This window comes from Rutidosis leptorrhynchoides, chromosome 3 (genome assembly GCF_046630445.1).
Source record: "Rutidosis leptorrhynchoides isolate AG116_Rl617_1_P2 chromosome 3, CSIRO_AGI_Rlap_v1, whole genome shotgun sequence".
Classification (NCBI taxonomy): Eukaryota; Viridiplantae; Streptophyta; class Magnoliopsida; order Asterales; family Asteraceae; genus Rutidosis; species Rutidosis leptorrhynchoides.
In genome coordinates, this window is record NC_092335.1 from 179,979,207 (window position 1) to 179,999,597 (window position 20,391).

A 20,391-nucleotide genomic window follows, 5' to 3' on the forward strand; every position below is an offset into this window, starting at 1 on the left:
TAGTAAAAATACATATGACTATATTGAACAATGCAGGGTTGGCCTCGGATTCACGAACCTATATCATTTGTATATTTATTAATATACGTAGTTGTAATCGAATAATATATGTATAAATTTATTAGTTATATACTTTTTATATTAATATTATATATGTTTCATATATTTATTTTGTTATATAAAAATATTACTTTTCATTATGTTATATGTATTAAATGTATTTTTATATATGTATATACCATTTGTGTGTTAAAAATAGTAATTTTAGTTATACTACAATAAAAATGATAAAAGTCATAAGACTTAATATTAGTAAATAGGGTATTGTTGTTAATAATTATATTAATGATATTAATAATTATATTTATAATAATAACTGTGAAATATACATTTTTCAGTTATTGATACTTATCCTAATGATTTTAGTAATTACATATTATTAACACTTATTATAATATAAATAATCATACTTATAATGGTAATAATAATAATACTGATCATGATACTTATACTGATAATTGTATTACTAATAATAATTATAATATTCGTAGTAATACTAATAATAATGTTATCATTCATAAAATGTTACAAATATTAAATTTTAATGATAGAAATATTAATGATAATATTAATAATCTTAACCCTAATAATGATATTAATACTATATTGATAATAATAGTATTAATGATACTTATTAATACTACTGATAATTTGGTCCCTCGTGTTTATTTATAATTATGATATTAGTAGTAATAATAATTATAATACTTAATAATAACAATAATCATAATATTAACTATACAATAACAATAACAATGACAATAATAATAATAATAATAATAATAATAATAATAATAATAATAATAATAATAATAATAATAATAATAATAATAATAATAATAATAATAATAATAATAATAATAATAGAAATAATAATAACTTAGCTACCTCCAAATAAGCTTTCAAAAAGAATTGTTGTCGCCCAGGCTCGAACACCCGACCCTTCGCTCATCAAACATGCGCTCAACCATCGGACCATTTTGATTTTCTGAATTTAATTGTAACCCAAATATATTTAACCTATCTACTGAAGCCCACATGATAAATACTTGAAGTCCAATTACAAGAACCCATTGCAAGCCCAAAATTAGTCCGTTTAATATTAACAAAAGAAAAAAAAATTGGATGATGTTGGTCTCCACGTTCATGCAGCAACTTGAGTTTTTTTTTTTTTTTTTAACCGTAAAAATGCATCTGCATAAACATATCCTAGTGCCATTTTTTTTTATTTAATGGTATCACATCATCTTTATTATATAAAATAAAAAAGTATTCATCTTTGGTCCAGGGTGTAGGCCATTTAAACATGCTTTTGTTCCACCTGTATAAAAAATAACGTATTATTCGAATCACAGAAGCCAGCTTGTTGAAGAGTGAATACAGATGCATCATCACGTCAACTTTTATTATTTATAATCATTATCTATAGTTTGGGATAGAAGAGAAGTAAAAAATAAAAATAAATAAATATGCTGCAGTAGCAGACGAGAATCAAGGTGTGTTTGTGGTGTTGTCTCGATTAGCTTTAGGAGAGAAAGAGGAAAACACGATGGTTGGAAGTTTTAAAGTTTTCAAGGTGGTGATCGGTTTTGAAGTAAACCAAAGGTGGTGAGGTTAAAGCTTGAAGGTGACATTTTTGGTGGTGGTTTGTTGGTGGCCAAAGGTGTTCCAGTTGTAGCAGGTTAGTATTTGATAGTGGTGTCGATTAAAAGTTTGAAGATGATGTTCATTATAAACCATAGTAGCATACGTTGGTTTGGTTTGAGTGCTCAATTGAAGTAGAAAAACATAATGACGTATAAGTAGATCGTGATGAGTAATTGTTAAATTAAATGGTGGTTGATGGTAGTTTGGGTTGTTAGATGATGGTAACCGAAGGTAGTGTGAATGATATAATAAATCGAAACAGAAACGGAAAATAAACAACGAGCATGAGACGGTTATTTGTGTAGTACATCGGGTGGTTATTGAAAATAACAAGTGATGGTGTTCGATGGGTTTAAGGTGGTGTTTGAATAGAAAGCCATAAAACAGAAGTGGGTTTGATGAGTTGAGGAATTGGAACTACTCATTGTAATATGAATTTATCGTTTATAATATGAACATTTAAAGCAGCCAAAAATAAAATAAAATTAAAAATTAAAAAGGTGAGATAGATTGATAACAGAATTTGGATTATGTTAGTCACGGGTTTCTTGGTTCGTACGAGATTAGGAATTGAAGAATCAATTTAGCACAGTAGAAAGCTATTGATGATTGATTTTGGTTTCCTCAATCATACATATATGATCTTATATATTTATTGTTACTAATTAATAATTTTAATTATAATAATCTAAATACAATTAATAATAATAATAATAATAATATTGATAATAATATTAAGGGTTATAATATTAATAATGCTGATACCATTATTAATATTAATATTTTTAATAATAATGAAACTAATAATTATAATATTAGTATAGCATTTTATGTTTTTACTTATATAATAACATACATTGCATATTTAATATTTATACATATATATATGTATAGATATCACATATATATATATTAATATATATCAAATCAATTAAACTCAAAGTATAACATCATATATTTAATACTTTGTTATCGTTGAAAATTCATGTTCGAAATCATTTATTCAAAATAACAAGTTTAGGTTAAGTTACTAAATTACATAATAGATTATTAATATATTTAATTGATAATACATAATTATTTATATATATATACATTTAAATTTAAAATCAAAAGTTCGTGAATCGCTAAAAACAGTCAATGGTCAGAGGATTTCATATGATAGTTTAAACATTTTGAGACTTGATTTAATAGGCTTTGCTTATCATGTCGGAAACATATAAAGATTAAAGTTTAAATTTAGTCGGAAATTTCCGGGTCATCACAGTACCTACCCGTTATAGAAATTTCGTCCCGAAATTTGAGTGAGGTGGTCATGGCTAACACTAAAAATGTTTCCATGACGAATATGAGCTGAAAATTAGAGTTTTATCATCATTGATTTTTATAGATAAAACAATTTGATTTTTGTGAAGAGTATGAGTGAAGCTATCACAAAAGAGTGAAATGAGTAATTACAAGTTCATCTTAACTGGTGACGTAGTCACGGTTGATTTCCGAAATTCAAGGGATTTAAAGAAAATCTTCGAAATGTAAAAGATTTGATTCTTCGGCGAATAAGGGAATTAAGATCTCTATAATTAAATACGGTGATCTGCTTCGATTACTCTGTCTGATATTTCCATTATAAATTAAACTCTTCCGTTCCATTATTTTCACCATTCCTATACTTTCCTTCTTGTTTCATACATCCAAAAGATTCTGAAAGTGCTTAATCCAGTTTCTATCCTTGTCATTATCCTTTCTATCGCAACAATCATACTCCTTTTCTAACTTTCACCAGAGGAATCTGCTTTCTTCTACTTCGCCCTTGGGGTTATAGTGTTTTTAATTCTCCCGTGTCTTTATGTTGTGATAAACATCGACATACACGGTTTGTAATTTCGGTGTTGTTGTTGGGCTTTATATTTTCCCCTATGTATTGGAGCTTCATACTTTTGTTTTCTCTTCCCGACTTTAAGTCAAGCGAATAATGGTCCAGAATTCGTAGATATGAATTTTGAAATGAACATAGTTAATGTTCTAAGATAGAAATGGTAATAGCACGATCTTGATTCGTCAAATTACCAGAATATCCAGGAAAGATAGAACTATCAAGAAAAATATGTTCTTGATATGTTTATAGATTAGACAGAACGTAAGAGTCGTGTAACATAGCACATGATGACGTTGTAATCTGTGAATCATCACATTCCATTTAGAAACTCAGCATGACTTACTGTAATATAATCACGTTGATCAAGTGTCATTATATTATACTAACTCATGCATCAGTTCCCAACACTACTTCAAAAACATTCATATTTTAAATTCGAAAGTTTACAGAATATAGAAACTAACAGTTTCTATATGATGTAACACTGATAGCACGAAGAGATTAATGATTTCAGATAAGATTAGTTATGAAAATATATTCAGAAATATCAAGGATATTTATAATGAAAGATACGATAATATCTCGAAATATCTAAGATCAGAGGATGATAGAAACTATTGTCCGCAAGGGTTTAGAATAAGGAGCATGATATTCACTAAAGACTTTAGCAGACATTGAATCATTTGGATTCTTTGAAGTCAAACTTATTCTTTGTGATTTTTCCACGGATTTCTTCATAGTTTTGCATAATCTGCTTTTCGGTACTAAATTTTTCTATTGAATGTTTCCAATATAATGACACACAGGAAGCACGAAGAGGTATATAATTTCGGACGAGAATATTTATGAAAATATCCTCAGAAATATCGAAGATATTGATGATAATATTTTGGAATTTCTAAGTTCGATGGTTGATGGAGAAAGATTTTCCGCAAGATTTTAACATGACTCCGGAGCAAGATATTCTCTAAAGATTTCAACGGATCCAGAATTACATGAATCCTTTGAATATAGGGTTTGGTCCTTGTATTTGTCCTTGGTCTCCTTCATGGGTAGCTCAATCTGTTTTTCAATACCCAATTTCGAGCGTTCTTAAAACTCCTTTCTTTATCATCAAACTTTTGGCCGTTTAGACCATCTACCATTATTTTGTTTCTTCTGCATTTAATGCTATGATATCTGAATCATCGGTTATTAATCCGAGGTGGTTTCAGGAAAATTATGTTTTTAGATGATTAAACGCTGATGGTAATATGGTGGAATATGAAAGGTTCCCTGGTAACAATAAAAGAGCACGCGTATATATCAACGTTATAATAAGGTTGTTTCCTACGAAAAGTCGAAGTTGTCTTGCTGGAGCTGTGACAAAATTTGGCTATTTTGAAGAAGAACTGCAAAGTTATTTTGGGTAATAATAACACTAAAGAAATTAGCACAGTTATGTATTGAACGTTTACTCAGTTTCCGAGAGTCTTTCAAGTGCATTACTATATGCATCAATCTTTTCTTCCGTAAATAAAGTGCGGTTGGTTCATCCTCTCGATTGAGGTGTTTTCAAGAATCATGAAAGGTTTGAACGCAGAATGTAATCGTGAAGATATAAATGATGTTTAAGACGAAATCAAGTGGCAACTTGAAGAATTGTTTAGTTTCATATGTTATAATCAATATTTTAATTCATTTTAATTATCCAATGTTATTAGTCCACAGTCGATAGTCCACAGTTGACAGTCTAATAATTCATATATAGTTTAATATATAATATTCGTATTAATTAATACGTGTCGTGACCCGTATACGTCTCAGACTCGATCACAACTTAAACTATATATATTATTGTAGAATCAACCTCAACCCTGTATAGAGAACTCGATCATTACTGCATATAGAGTGTCTATGGTGATTCCAAATAATATATATAGATGCGTCGATATGATATGTCAAAACCTTGTATACGTGTCCCGATATTTAAAGTGCGTAAAATATATAACAGAAAATTAAATAACGATAAATAAAGTGCGTAAAGTAAATAGAAGAAATTTAATGACGATAAATAAAATTGCGAGAATGTAAATTGCGATAAAATAAATTGCGATAAATAAAATGTAATCAGTTAGCTAGGAACAATTAGCTAGGATCTTGTTAGCGTGTATTCTTAACAAAATTTCTCATAGTTAATTTGTTTGTTTCTAACAAATTTTATTTTGTCCAATATTTTCTTCATTATGCCACTTGTCGGATTCTGATAGGTCAAAATCCAAATATGAAATTGAATGTAAATGGTTATTCTGTGATGAACGGATTCGTATAGCTGTGGTTACAAGTAGGATAGTAAATGACTGTTGAATCAGATTCGAAGAATGTACAGTGTAACTTATTAATGCGATATCTAAATATTCCTCGGGTATTACCTACCCGTTAAAATATTTTCATCATTAACAGTTTGTACTAAAGAATTTTTAATTACAATCTTTATGAAAATATATATACATATATATATATATTCTTCAGATGTAATCATGGATTTATGAGTTAATGTGATATTAATCTCATTTAGTTTACCGTTAGAATAAGAATATATAATCTCTAAAACATTAGAGATTACCTAATCGCCATGTCGAACGAAGATAAATGATGTAGAACGATTCGTAGAACGATGATTATACTCGAGGTACAGAATGAGATGTTGAGGCATGGATTGTTGAAACTTGGGTTGTTGGTTGTACTGGTCCCATTGGTGCTGAGGCTAGTGATGTTACCGGTGTTGGTGATACAGCTGGTGCTTGCAAATTGTATATCGTGCTCTCTAAAGTTAATACTCGAGCTCGGAGTTCTCTAACTTCTTCTACTAACCCTGGTGGATTATCAGTGTGAGGTAGTGGTCGGATATCTTCTCTAGTTCCATTAATGGTAGATTCAAGACGAAAAATTCTTGCAAATAGGGTATAAACGGTGTTGCGAACAGGTTCGCCGGTGAGCGGGTCAAGTACTCCAAGGTTATGTGGTAGATTCGATTCATGATATGGAGTACCTTCTTCTCTTCTCCATAGGGTGAGTATGTTGCGAACCCACCCCCATTTTCTCCAGTAATCACGGTAGTTGATTGGTTGGTGTGCTCCTGTCACGCTGTCTTCGGAGTCAGAGGAACTTGGTTGATTCGTAGAGGCCATCTAACGCGATCTCAGGAAAGATTTTTGGTATGAAGAGTTTAGTGACAGCAATTTATAGTTGGATGGTATTCTCAATGCATAATTTGCATAGATATATATAGTACCAGGATCCCTTAAATTAAGGAGAAATTTACGAGAGATATCAGGCAAGGTCTACAGTAACAGATACGCTAAGATATGAATTGTCAGATACGCTAAGATATGAATTTTGTCTATACACTATTCATGCAGTCAATGCAGCAAGACGTGTCTAGACTAAGAATGATAAGCAGATAATTTTCGACACAAAATGATAAGCAAAACTTTTTGACATGCAGACACGGTCGAAGTCCAAACTTACTAATGCATCCTAACGACTTATCAGTTAGACACACTAATGCAGACCTGGTTCGCTAAGACCTCTGCTCTGATACCAACTGTGAAGACCCGTCCTAATCTATCCGGACGAAATCCATATCGATTATAAACGATTCACAACAGTTGATTACATCGCGAGGTATTTGACCTCTATATGACACATTTTACAAACATTGCATTCAATTTTAAAAGACATTCTTTCTTTACAACGAAAATTGACGGCATGCATACCATTTCAGAATATATCCAACTATAATTGACTTAATAATAATCTTGATGAACTCGACGACTCGAATGCAACGTCTTTTGAAATATGCCATGAATGACTCCAAGTAATGTTTCTAAAATGAGCAAATGCACAGCGGAAGATTTCTTTCATACCTGAGAATAAACATGCTTTCAATTGTCAACCAAAAGGTTGGTGAGTTTATTAGTTTATCATAAATAATCATTTCATAATTTTAATAGACCACAAGATTTCATATTTCCATTTCTCATAAACATACGTCCCATACATAGAGACAAAAATATCATTCATATAGATTGAACACCTGGTAACCGACATTCACAATATGCATATAAGAATATCCCCATCATTCGGAGATCCTCCTTCGAACATGATATAAATTTCGAAGTACTAAAGCATCCGGTACTTTGGATGGGGCTTGTTGGGCCCGATAGATCTATCTTTAGAGTTCGCGTCAATTAGGGTGTCTGTTCCCTAATTCTTAGATTACCCGACTTAATAAAAAGGGGCATACTCAGTTTTGATCATTCAACCATATAATGTAGTTTCAATTACTTGTGTCTATTTCGTAAAACAGTTATAAAAACAGCGCATGTATTCTCAGTCCCAAATATATATATTGTAAAAGCATTTAAAAAGGGATTAATGAAACTCACCTAATGTATTTTGTAGTAAAAATACATATGACTATATTGAACAATACAGGGTTGGCCTCGGATTCACGAACCTATATCATTTGTATATTTATTAATATACATAGTTGTAATCGAATAATATATGTATAAATTTATTAGTTATATACTTTTTATATTAATATTATATATGTTTCATATATTTATTTTGTTATATAAAAATATTACTTTTCATTATGTTATATGTATTAAATGTATTTTTATATATGTATATACCATTTGTGTGTTAAAAATAGTAATTTTAGTTATACTACAATAAAAATGATAAAAGTCATAAAAATAGGGTATTGTTGTTAATAATTATATTAATGATATTAATAATTATATTTATAATAATAACTGTTAAATATACATTTTTCAGTTATTGATACTTATCCTAATGATTTTAGTAATTACATATTATTAACACTTATTATAATATAAATAATCATACTTATAATGGTAATAATACTAATACTGATCATGATACTTATACTGATAATTGTATTACTAATAATAATTATAATATTTTTAGTAATACTAATAATAATGTTATCATTCATAAAATGTTACAAATATTAAATTTTAATGATAGAAATATTAATGATAATATTAATAATCTTAACCCTAATAATGATATTAATACTATATTGATAATAATAGTATTAATGATACTTAGTAATACTACTGATAATTTGGTCCCTCATGTTTATTTATAATTATGATATTAGTAGTAATAATAATTATAATACTTAATAATAACAATAATAATAATATTAACTATACAATAACAATAACAATGACAATAATAATAATAATAATAATAATAATAATAATAATAATAATAATAATAATAATAATAATAATAATAATAATAATAATAATAATAATAATAGAAATAATAATAACTTAGCTACCTCCAAATAAGCTTTCAAAAAGAATTGTTGTAGCCCAGGCTCGAACACCCGACCCTTCGCTCATCAAACATGCGCTCAACCATCGGACCATTTTGATTTTCTGAATTTAATGATAACCCAAATATATTTAACCTATCTACTGAAGCCCACATGATAAATACTTGAAGTCCAATTACAAGAACCCATTGCAAGCCCAAAATTAGTCCGTTTAATATTAACAAAAGAAAAAAAATCGGATGATGTTGGTCTCCACGTTCATGCAGCAACTTGAGGTTTTTTTTTTTTTTTTTTTTTATACCGTAAAAATGCATCTGCATAAACATATCCTAGTGCCATTTTTTTTATTTAATGGTATCACATAAATCTTTATTATATAAAATAAAAAAGTATTCATCTTTGGTCCAAGGTGTAGGCCATTTAAACATGCTTTTGTTCCACTTGTATAAAAAAAAATAACGCATTATTCGAATCACAAAAGCCAGCTTGTTGAAGAGTGAATACAGATGCATCATCACGTCACCTTTTATTATTTATAATCATTATCTATAGTTTGGGATAGAAGAGAAGTAAAAAATAAAAATAAATAAATATGCTGCAGTAGCAGACGAGAATCAAGGTGTGTTTGTGGTGTTGTCTCGATTAGCTTTAGGAGAGAAAGAGGAAAACATGATGGTTGGAAGTTTTAAAGTTTTCAAGGTGGTGATCGGTTTTGAAGTAAACCAAAGGTGGTGAGGTTAAAGCTTGAAGGTGACATTTTTGGTGGTGGTTTGTTGGTGGCCAAAGGTGTTCAAGTTGTAGCAAGTTAGTATTTGATAGTGGTGTCGATTAAAAGTTTGAAGATGATGTTCATTATAAACAGTAGTAGCATACGTTGGTTTGGTTTGAGTGCTCAATTGAAGTAGAAAAACATAATGACGCATAAGTAGATCGTGATGAGTAATTGTTAAATTAAATGGTGGTTGATGGTAGTTTGGGTTGTTAGATGATGGTAACCGAAGGTAGTGTGAATGATATAATAAATCAAAACAGAAACGGAAAATAAACAACGAGCATGAGACGGTTATTTGTGTAGTACATCGGGTGGTTATTGAAGATAACAAGTGATGGTGTTCGATAGGTTTAAGGTGGTGTTTGAATAGAAAGCCATAAAACAGAAGTGGGTTTGATGAGTTGAGCAATTGGAACTACTCATTGTAATATGAATTTATCGTTTATAATATGAACATTTAAAGCAGCCAAAAATAAAATAAATTAAAAATTAAAAAGGTGAGATAGATTGATAACAGAATTTGGATTATGTTAGTCACGGGTTTCTTGGTTCGTATGAGATTAGGAATTGACGAATCAATTTAGCACAGTAGAAAGCTATTGATGATTGATTTGGTTTCCTCAATCATACATATATGATCTTATATATTTATTATTACTAATTAATAATTTTAATTATAATAATCTAAATACAATTAATAATAATAATAATAATGATAATAATATTAAGGGTTATAATATTAATAATGCTGATACCACTATTAATATTAATATTTTTAATAATAATGAAACTAATAATTATAATATTAGTATAGCATTTTATGTTTTTACTTATATAATAACATACATTGCATATTTAATATTCATACATATATATATGTATAGATATCACATATATATATATTAATATATATCAAATCAATTAAACTCAAAGTATAACATCATATATTTAATACTTTGTTATCGTTGAAAATTCATGTTCGAAATCATTTATTCAAAATAACAAGTTTAGGTTAAGTTACTAAATCACATAATAGATTATTAATATATTTAATTGATAATACATAATTATTTATATATATTTACATTTAAATTTAAAATCAAAAGTTCGTGAATCGCTAAAAACAGTCAATGGTCAGAGGATTTCATATGATAGTTTAAACATTTTGAGACTTGATTTAATAGGCTTTGCTTATCATGTCGGAAACATATAAAGATTAAAGTTTAAATTTAGTCGGAAATTTCCGGGTCATCACACGATGGATGTCTCGGAATGATAGGGGATATTCTTATATGCATTTTGTTAATGTCGGTTACCAGGTGTTCACCATATGAATGATTTTTGTCTCTATGCATGGGACATATATTTATGAGAAATGGAAATGAAATTCTTGTGGTCTATTAAAATGATAGAAATGAATGATTATGATAAACTAATGAACTCACCAACCTTTTGGTTGACACTTTAAAGCATGTTTATTCTCAGGATTGAAAGAAATCTTCCGCTGTGCGTTTGCTCATTTTCAAGATATTACTTGGAGTCTTTCATGGCATATTTCGAAGAATGTTGCATTCGAGTCATTGAGTTCATCAAAGATTATTATTAAGTCAATTTATAGTTGGATATTGGATATTATGAAATGTTATGCATGCCTGTCAATTTTCGATGCAAAGAAAGTTTGTCTTTTAAAAACGAATGCAATGTTTGTAAAATGTATCATATAAAGGTCAAATACCTCGCGATGTAATCAACTATTGTGAATCGTTTATAATGTATATAAACGGGTCCTTTCAGCTAAAACCGTGCAAAATAGATCGGGAAAAAAAAGAAAAATTACGTGTTGCATTAAAACATTGTTGTCACCCTCAAATGTCAATTGCACATCATATTCACTTTTCAAATGGCCAACATGATTTTCAGTCTTCAAACGTTGCCCGCCACAAGCTTCACGACATTCCTGCCAAAGTGTGAAATAAAGCATAAGTTTTAACAACACCTTTAAAATATAATAACTAGAGTAGATTGTACCAGTAGTCCTTGTGGTTTATATGAACTTACACCAACGGTCCTTATCTTTTGAAAAATATAGCGGTCGTCCCTGTAGTTTAATAATATTACGCCAATCGTCCTTATCTTTCGAGACACTCACCGTCCCTGACTTATATAAAAGTGTACGTTGATGGTCACTCACCTATTCAAGATATGCAATCATAGGAGGGGCGATCAACGTACATGTTTAGGTAAGTCAAGGACGATCATTGTAATTTTTAAAAGATAAGGACGATTGGTAAATTTCATGAAAACTAAAGGGACTATCGCCAGGGATGGAACTAGCTTTAGACAAAGGGTGGCAGATGGTCCTCAGTGGACCAGCAATTTTTAAGCCTAAGATTATCTTATTTTGCCCCGCAGCTCAAAAGCCTAGAATTTTGGATTATTTTATTTTGCCCCCGTGTTACAAATCATGATCCGCCAATGACTATAGGTGTTAGTTTCAAAAGATAAGGACGATTGGTGTAATATTATATAAACCACAAGGAGTATTGGTAATATTATTATAAGTTGATATTATATAATAATTATGGGAAACTACAACCTGAAGAGTTCGCATGTAATGCCATGTCAAACCAGCCTTGAGGGCACTAGATACAACATGGACGGTTTTGATTGATTCATGTGTTCTTTTAACGTATATCATCTTCAGATAGTTGGAAGCAAAGCTCAGAGCATATCTGCAAAATAACAACAAAATTGAGGGTCCTAAATTTTACATAAAACAATTATTAAGAAATATTCAAGTCGGACAATTAATATTTTGCCACTTACGTTTTTGCTAGAAGAGGTAAGAGCCGCCTTTGGTGGCTTGGATAATCTAGTAGGAGAACTTCAGGTTCATTTGGTCTAACAGAAAAGGCTCCTCTAGACAAAGAGTACCTTAATGCAACTGCTAAACCAATCTAAAAAAATAAGGAACACAATTAATTATTGTTAAAAATGAAGTTAACCAATCTAAGGATATTTAGAACACGTAGAGTCAACAAAGGCGTAAATATTAGGAGTGAAATCTAGTACCTTTGTTGTGTTCATGGCACTAGCGGCTATAGTTACACGACCAGATGTTAGAGGGTCCAAAAAGGCGGCAAATCTCTGAAATCAAGTATCATAAATTAACAACTAATTTTTTTATTGTTTATCTTCCTGGAATAAAAAATACTAAAAAGCCACTTAAAAGCACTAACCTGATCTGGATCTTTGATTTCAGTCAGATATTGCTCATCCGGTGAAACATCGGCGACAGAATTCAATAAATTCTCTCTAGGTATCCGCAGATTGTCAAACCTGAAACACGTGTAAGCTTAAGGACACCATGGGTTATCCTATACAAAAGGGTGGTGATATATCCACTATCTTTTTATATATCCACCATAAATAATTATGCATTAACATTAACATGTTGTACTGTACAATTTGTTAATGCACAGTTGTGGTGGATTTATTAAAATTGATGGTGGATATATCAATGCCCTATGAAAAATAAAATATACAAAAGCCCGTAATTTCAATGGATACCAGATTCTACCATTGTCAACACCATTCAGACCAATTTTGTGACCACAATCGGCAATACGAACATGTGGACATACATTTCCATCTGCATATCTGATCTGGGCTATAAAAGTATGCAATCCTTGATTCACACCATCTATTTCAAGTTGAGAGAAAACAACGGTGTGTGTAGCATGCTGAAAACACAAAACACATGCACCGATTTCAGCAGAAAGTGTACACAGATCGGCAAATCGAGTGATGAAAAAACTGAAATGAGTTCTTACATTAGCTGCACCACCAATCTAATACTTCTGAGCAGATTCACAGGGAGTACTAATAATAAACTCCTGAGTGTTTGCATCATACCTAGTGATAGTTTCAATGTCTCGTACCTAAAAAATTAGTTCAAGAAACAGCATATTATAACTATGTGACGTCATACGGTTAATTTTTCCAAATTATAGAAGTGAAAGCCGTTACATACATTACTTCCATGTCCTAACTCGGTCATTGCAAAGCAACCCTTCACTTCATAAGTCTCAGTTGGCTTGTACCATTTATCGTGATGGCGCTTTGTACCCATGAAACGAATTGCACCACCCCCTGAAAAATTTATAAACACGTGAACAAGACTATCTTCAAGTACAAGTGAGTATTTACAGCAATTAGCTTGCAAAAGTAAACAGCTTTTCTCATTTTTATCTCACCGGGGCTAAAATCCACGAAACAAAAATACTCACAGACTATGAACTCAATCCTTCTTACGTGTTTAAACTTCAACAAGGTTGTAAAAGTCGTTAATCAGGTTTTATGCCTGACAAATGGGTTAGGTTGGGTCGGGTTAGGTAACAGGTCAAAACAGTTTTGGGTTGAAATGGATCATGGGTCAAACGGGTCAAAATTTTAAACGGGTCCAAATGGGTAAGGTTGGTAATGGGCCAAAACGGGTCACTGGTCAAAATGGGTCATGGGTCATATGGGTCCAAACGAGTGATATACTTTTACATTGATTTTTACATCTATTATATTATTTTAGTTATTATTATTTATTATTATATTATTATATTATATATGTAAGAAAATATTAATATACATAATAAATGATATAACCAGGAATGCTTTCATAAATGTTTGGCGGATGAAACTTGTTATGCTCGACCCATTTGATCCATTCACAAGACCCATTAGACCTATCCCTATTTATTGAGCTTTAGGAATTGATACCCATTAGACTTGTTCCTTTAATTTACATTTTGTATAGAACCCAATAAGTTGGAGGTAAACCTAATGGCGGATCGTGACCGAACAAATAGACAATTGAACAATGAATGTGAACTTAAGCCAAAAAATAAATACGTACGGCTGTTTGTAGCCTTTTTAATTGATTCTCAACACAAAAACAAAACTGACCTCAAACTAAAAATCCTACGAAGACATTTTAAAACAAAATATGGATAAAGATTAGGCAGAATAAATAAATATAAACAAATAAAATTAATAAAACTCAAATACTAACGAACTATGATTATTTGACTTTTTCTCTTGACACCAATTCTCTGAGTTCCATGTGTGGCTAACCTTGGCCACATGTCCCTCCAAGCCCAAAATCACATTTCCCGTCAACCCCAAACTCATGAAGCCCGAATTACTTATGAAACCCAACACTTACAAGCCCAACATTGTTATCTATTGGATTAAATCCTACATCAAAACCTATTGAACCTTTTTTACGTTTTGATTTACATTGCCAAGCTTAGTTTTTCTCAAGACCCAATTGACTCGAAAGCTTGACCCAATTGACCCAAATATGTTCCGAAACCTAATTCAAGATCACATTAAAAACTTGACTAATTTTGACTGACACTTGAAAAGCCAACTTTGACCGAAAAATCCGACTTTGACCGACTTGGGCTAGTTAGGTCACACTACGTCACAAAAGCAACTAGTCAGTCAGCTAGGCTGACTTCTAAAGTACTGAACTCCAAAGATAAAGATTCGAGTTTACTTGAATGTAGGGGTGCTAATCTGGTCAACCCAACCCTCACAAGGGTAATACGAGTCAGGCTAGTCGGGGGTTTGAAAACCAAAAAGTCACTCGTAACACAACCACATTAAGTAGTCAAGTTTTTATGAATGGTTTTCGGGTTAAAATGGGTTTCAGGTTAACCCGTATAACTAAGGGTGTTCAATATTCGGTTTCAAACCGTTTAATCCGATAACCGAACCGAATGAAAACCAAAAAGACTAGACAGAATCTGAATTCAGTTTTCAATTCAGTTTTCAGTTCAGTTCACAAATCGGAATTAGGTTTTCGATTTTTTGGATTACTTTTTGAAATTAGCTTATACAGAAAACTGAATTCAACTAATTATATAGAACCACAAAGATTGTATTGAATTATTGTATGTGGTTGTTTTATTACAATGCATTACATAGCAACTATATATAAACTATGATAACTTGGAGCCTAATCTAACCTAAACCCTAAAGCCCATTTTATGGTTGAGCTTAACCCTAATAAATTATGCTAAAAACCCAAATACTATCTGTTGTCTAATACTCCGTATTTAATTATATATTCAAAAAACCAATTTCTAAATCAAAAGTCGATTCTATGATTTTTACAGTTATATTATGATTTTTTAATTACACCAAAACCGAACCAAATTCAAATCGGTTTTCAATTCAGTTTCGGCTTTGAACTTTGAATTTGGTTTCGATTTCCTTTTTGGTTTTGCTCTCAAGATTTCAAAACCGGACAAAAGAAACCGATAATCGAACCTATGAACACTTTTACGCATACCTAAGCAAGTATATGCAATATCCGCTTAATCGCGTCATTAGAATTTTAAGTAATGACACATGCAACATATGTATACAAAGTTGCCTAATCATATTCAAATACTTCTCAAGTCCATCACCACATCAAATATGACACAATCTATACACTTTCAAATTTTCAGATCAACTGACCTCACATACATTGTGTTAATCTATTGACCATGAAATAACCCTTTTGACCTTATTATTCGGGCATAGCATATTCCCACATAATGTTTGTTGTGGTGATTTAGTTTAGTACGTACAAAAAAATTGTTGGAAGGATCAAGGTTGCAAAAATTGCTAGTTTCGGGAATTATTAGGGAGTACTCGGATGTTGACCAAGTTTGAATTAGACTGATTTTGACCGATTTTCCAAGTAATCCTGAGTTTGGGCTAGTTTGAGCGAGTTTAACCGAGTAATCTAAGTAATTGGACCAAGTAATCGCGATACTTATTTTGCCGAGTACACCCGAGTTTTGCAACACTGGGGGTGATACTTGACCTCCAAACTAGATCAATATTATAAGTAGGTACTAACCAATTGTTGTATTATGAGCTTTTATTAAAACGTTCTTAATGGGCTAAGCTATACATAAATTTATAGAAGAATGGTCATAAGCTTCGTCAGGTTATTCGGGTCAAACCCATACTTCATTAAGATAGAGCATACTAACCACTAAGCCTGCCCTAATAAGTATTTCGGTTAATAGAGTTAACCTCATTGGCGATTGTAGGAAAAAATCTGTCTTTTTCACAAAAAAATGTTTGAATTCAAGATGTAATAGTTACTTTTATAATATCATTTTTCATATTCTGTAACACTAAGCATAACCAGCAAATTATATAAAATATTAATGAATTCACTATTTTGTCACAATAGGCTCTATTTTTTGTCAACAACAAGCGTCAATTTATTGGCGTCTTGATTGCCGTTTAGAGCCTAAATTGAATTCCAGATTTAAAACCCATGGAAATTTGGTTCTACCATTTTCATGGCGTCTCAATTTTATTTTTAATTTTATTTAATTTTTCTAAAAAAAAAATTCCTACTTATTGGCCGGAGGTCCACTCGGAAGCAATCTCTTTATCCGTCGAATAGAAAGAGGGATGACTTTCTCTACTTTTGACTTTTGAGAGTGTTTTATTCTGAGTGGAGAAATGACTTGTTTTTATTCTCGAATAGGGGAATGATTGTCTACATCTCACATCTCCCATACACCACTCGTGTGGTATTGGATTTTGTTGTTGTTGTTGTACTATTTTATCACAATCACAAAACTTAATTAAATTAAATTCAATATAAAGTAAAGAACCATAAGCATTCTAGACATAGCATACAATATAATGAAAACCAAGTTTGGCGCCAAGAGAATCATAAAAATACTAATCTAAACTCAATTTCATAAGCATAATCCCATAAAAATCAATTTTTTCAAAACGTTTAGTCAAATTCAACATAAAGTACCACCTAGGCATTGCCTGAATGGTACAACTCCTATGTTGATCCCGGCCCACGTCCTTGAAAAAATAGGCTAGAGTTCGAATCCTTCGAGGGGGTTTTGTCAAGGATTCTGATGCGGGTGAGCTGGGCAATGTAACCAGCAACACAACCAACATGAGCTCAAATGATGTTACACCCGAAGCTGGTCAAGCAATGGTTGTGTTGCCATCTCTTTCTTATCACTTAAGTGTTTTCGGAGCTGGTCCCAGAAGCTCAGGGGTTACCCTACTTCAGTCCTTAAACTGAAGTAGTTATGTTTTCATGAATAAAGTTTTTGATAGTTGAAGGCAAGCCAGCAATTAAGAAGAACCAGCTAGCCGGACCAGCAAATGAGCTTAGTTCAGCCAGTAAAGCTTTAATTCACTCAGCCGGGTAACCAGCAAATCGAACCAGCAAAGTTATACTTAGACGAGCCAGCTAGTTTAACCAGCTGAAGAATTTTAAGTTCAACCAGCACATGAAACTTAGTTCAACCAGCAGGCGACGCTATTTTCTTTCTAAAGGGCCAGCTTGCTGATACGATTCAAAGTTTATCTAATACTTTCAATAAACCGGTCAGGTCATGTGCTTAACACGTGCGTGACTGTTCTAGAATGTTCAGCTGTCCAAGGAAGATTCTTATCTATCATTGGCTATTTTTTTATCATGGGAGGAGCATTACCAAATGGCAGGCTTTATGCAGATTATGTCCTTTATTCTTATTGGCTAGTTTGTAATTGTTTGTCCTTTTGTCTCCATTTCCTTTTTATGTTTTTGTCTTTTCTAGAAAGTAGCTGTTAAGCTTCTCCTATAAATAGAGAGCTCTTGTAATTGTAAAAGGAGGTTGATGATGAATGAAAAAGTTTGATAGAACTTATCTATTTACTAAAATCTCCGTGTCTTTAAGAATATTTGATTCCGGTGACTACGAGTGGTTTCTTTATCAGTGTTTGTGGTGTTTCTTTATCAAACATTCTGGTGAAATCCCAAATCTTCATTTCTGAGTTTATAGTTGTGGTGGAATCTTTATCAGCTATAATTGAGGGTGTGGAGTGTTTCTAGATTGCTGATTGTGGTGGTATCTTTATCAATTAGGAGTTTAGATTCTTAAATCTTTGTTTCATTCTCTGTAATTGTGGTGCTTTGCTTTATCAGTTGTAGAGGTGATTTGGAGTGTTTCCTTGATTCTAGTTGTGGTGTCTTAGCCTTTATCAGTTAGGGTTGGGATTCTCTATCTTGGTTACTCGTTCTTGAGTGTTTACACTCTGTTTTGTTGGGTTTGCTGCTCAAATAGTTCAGATCTGTTGCAGAAGAAAGCTTGGAGTGAAAATGCATTTTTAAAAGTCATAATCACGCATCAAAGTGGTATCAGAGCTTAGGTTGTTCAAATCGAAGCTTTCTTATCATTTTTATTGTTGTTTCAGTTCATACTCTGTTTTGAATCTGAAAAGCTTATTTCCAGATCTGATTTGAAATGGCTGAGATTCCCAGAAACATGACTCTTGAAGAAGCTTATAATCTTAGAAGAGATAGAGCTATTGAAGCTCTACAACATCAAATGGAAAGAATGGTTAATTTGTTAGAAGATGGTGTGGCAAGAAGAAATAGACCCAGATCTGAAAATGGAGATACAGCTATTGTGTCTTCTAGTACTGAATCTGAGGATGGTAGCCATGGATCTACTGATGGATCTCATGCTTCTTCACAAAGAAGAAGGAGACATAGGAAAAAAGCTAATGATTTGAAAGATATCAAGATAGATACACCTGATTTTGAAGGGTCCTCTAATCCCGAAGATTACTTTGAATGGGTTCAGACCATGAATAGAATTATGGAGGTTAAAGGCTATGATGATAAAAAGGCCTTTAGAGTTGCTGTAATCAGATTAAAGAAGTATACTTCAATGTGGTATGATAATCTAAAAAAAGAAAGGCAATATGAAGGGAAGAAAACAATCAAAACCTGGTCCAAGTTAAAAGAGTGTATGCAAAATAGGTTTGTTCCTCAAGCTTACAATTAAGAGCTGTATATCCAGATGAATACACTCAAGTAAGGCAACATGAATGCTGTTGATTACATCAGAGAGTTTGAGCAGCTCAAGATTCGTACAAATGTTAAAGAAGCTGAAGAACACACTATAGCAATTTTCGTTAGAGGCTTAAATGCTTCTATTGCTGATCAAGTTGAAATGCAGCCTCTATGGACTTTTGAGAGTGCTTGCAAGATGGCTATTCAAGTAGAGAAACAAGCAAAGAAGAAAATTAATTTTAAGTCTTATCCCAAGCCAGCTGTGCTGCCTATGAAGGGTCAATCATCTATGCTTCCTAGGCATAACGAGGCAGCATCCAAAGTATCTAAAGGCAAAGAGCAGGTTGTAGCTGGTCCTAAAGATGATAGAAGGAAATGCTTCAAGTGCCATGGATTTGGGCATTTTCAAGCTTAATGTCCTAATCAGCGTGCTCTTACTTTAAAGGAGATTGAAGATTTAGAAGGGGGTTTTGAAACTGAACCAGCATATGATGAATCTGATAGTGAAGAGTTTGTTGCTGCTGATATTGGAGAGTTTTTAGTGGTTCGAAGAGTAATGCACTTAGCCGAGACTATTGAAGATAAGAGCCAGCGTGAAAACATCTTTCATTCAAGGTGCACAGTCAAGGGCAAAGTGTGCAGCCTTATTGTTGATGGAGGCAGCTGTGCAAATGCAGCATCTGCTCACATGGTGGAAAAGCTTGAGCTGGTTACAAAGAAGCATCCTCATCCATACAAACTTCAATGGCTTAACCAAGGTAGTGAGGTAAAGGTTACTCGCCAAGTTACTGTTCCAT

General features: G+C 31.9%; 1 pseudogene; it reads right to left on the bottom strand.

The window, feature by feature from the left end:
* LOC139897059 (acyl-coenzyme A oxidase 3, peroxisomal-like) overlaps positions 1-20,391 on the bottom strand; it is a 196,603-nt pseudogene that overhangs the window by 91,833 nt on the left and 84,379 nt on the right.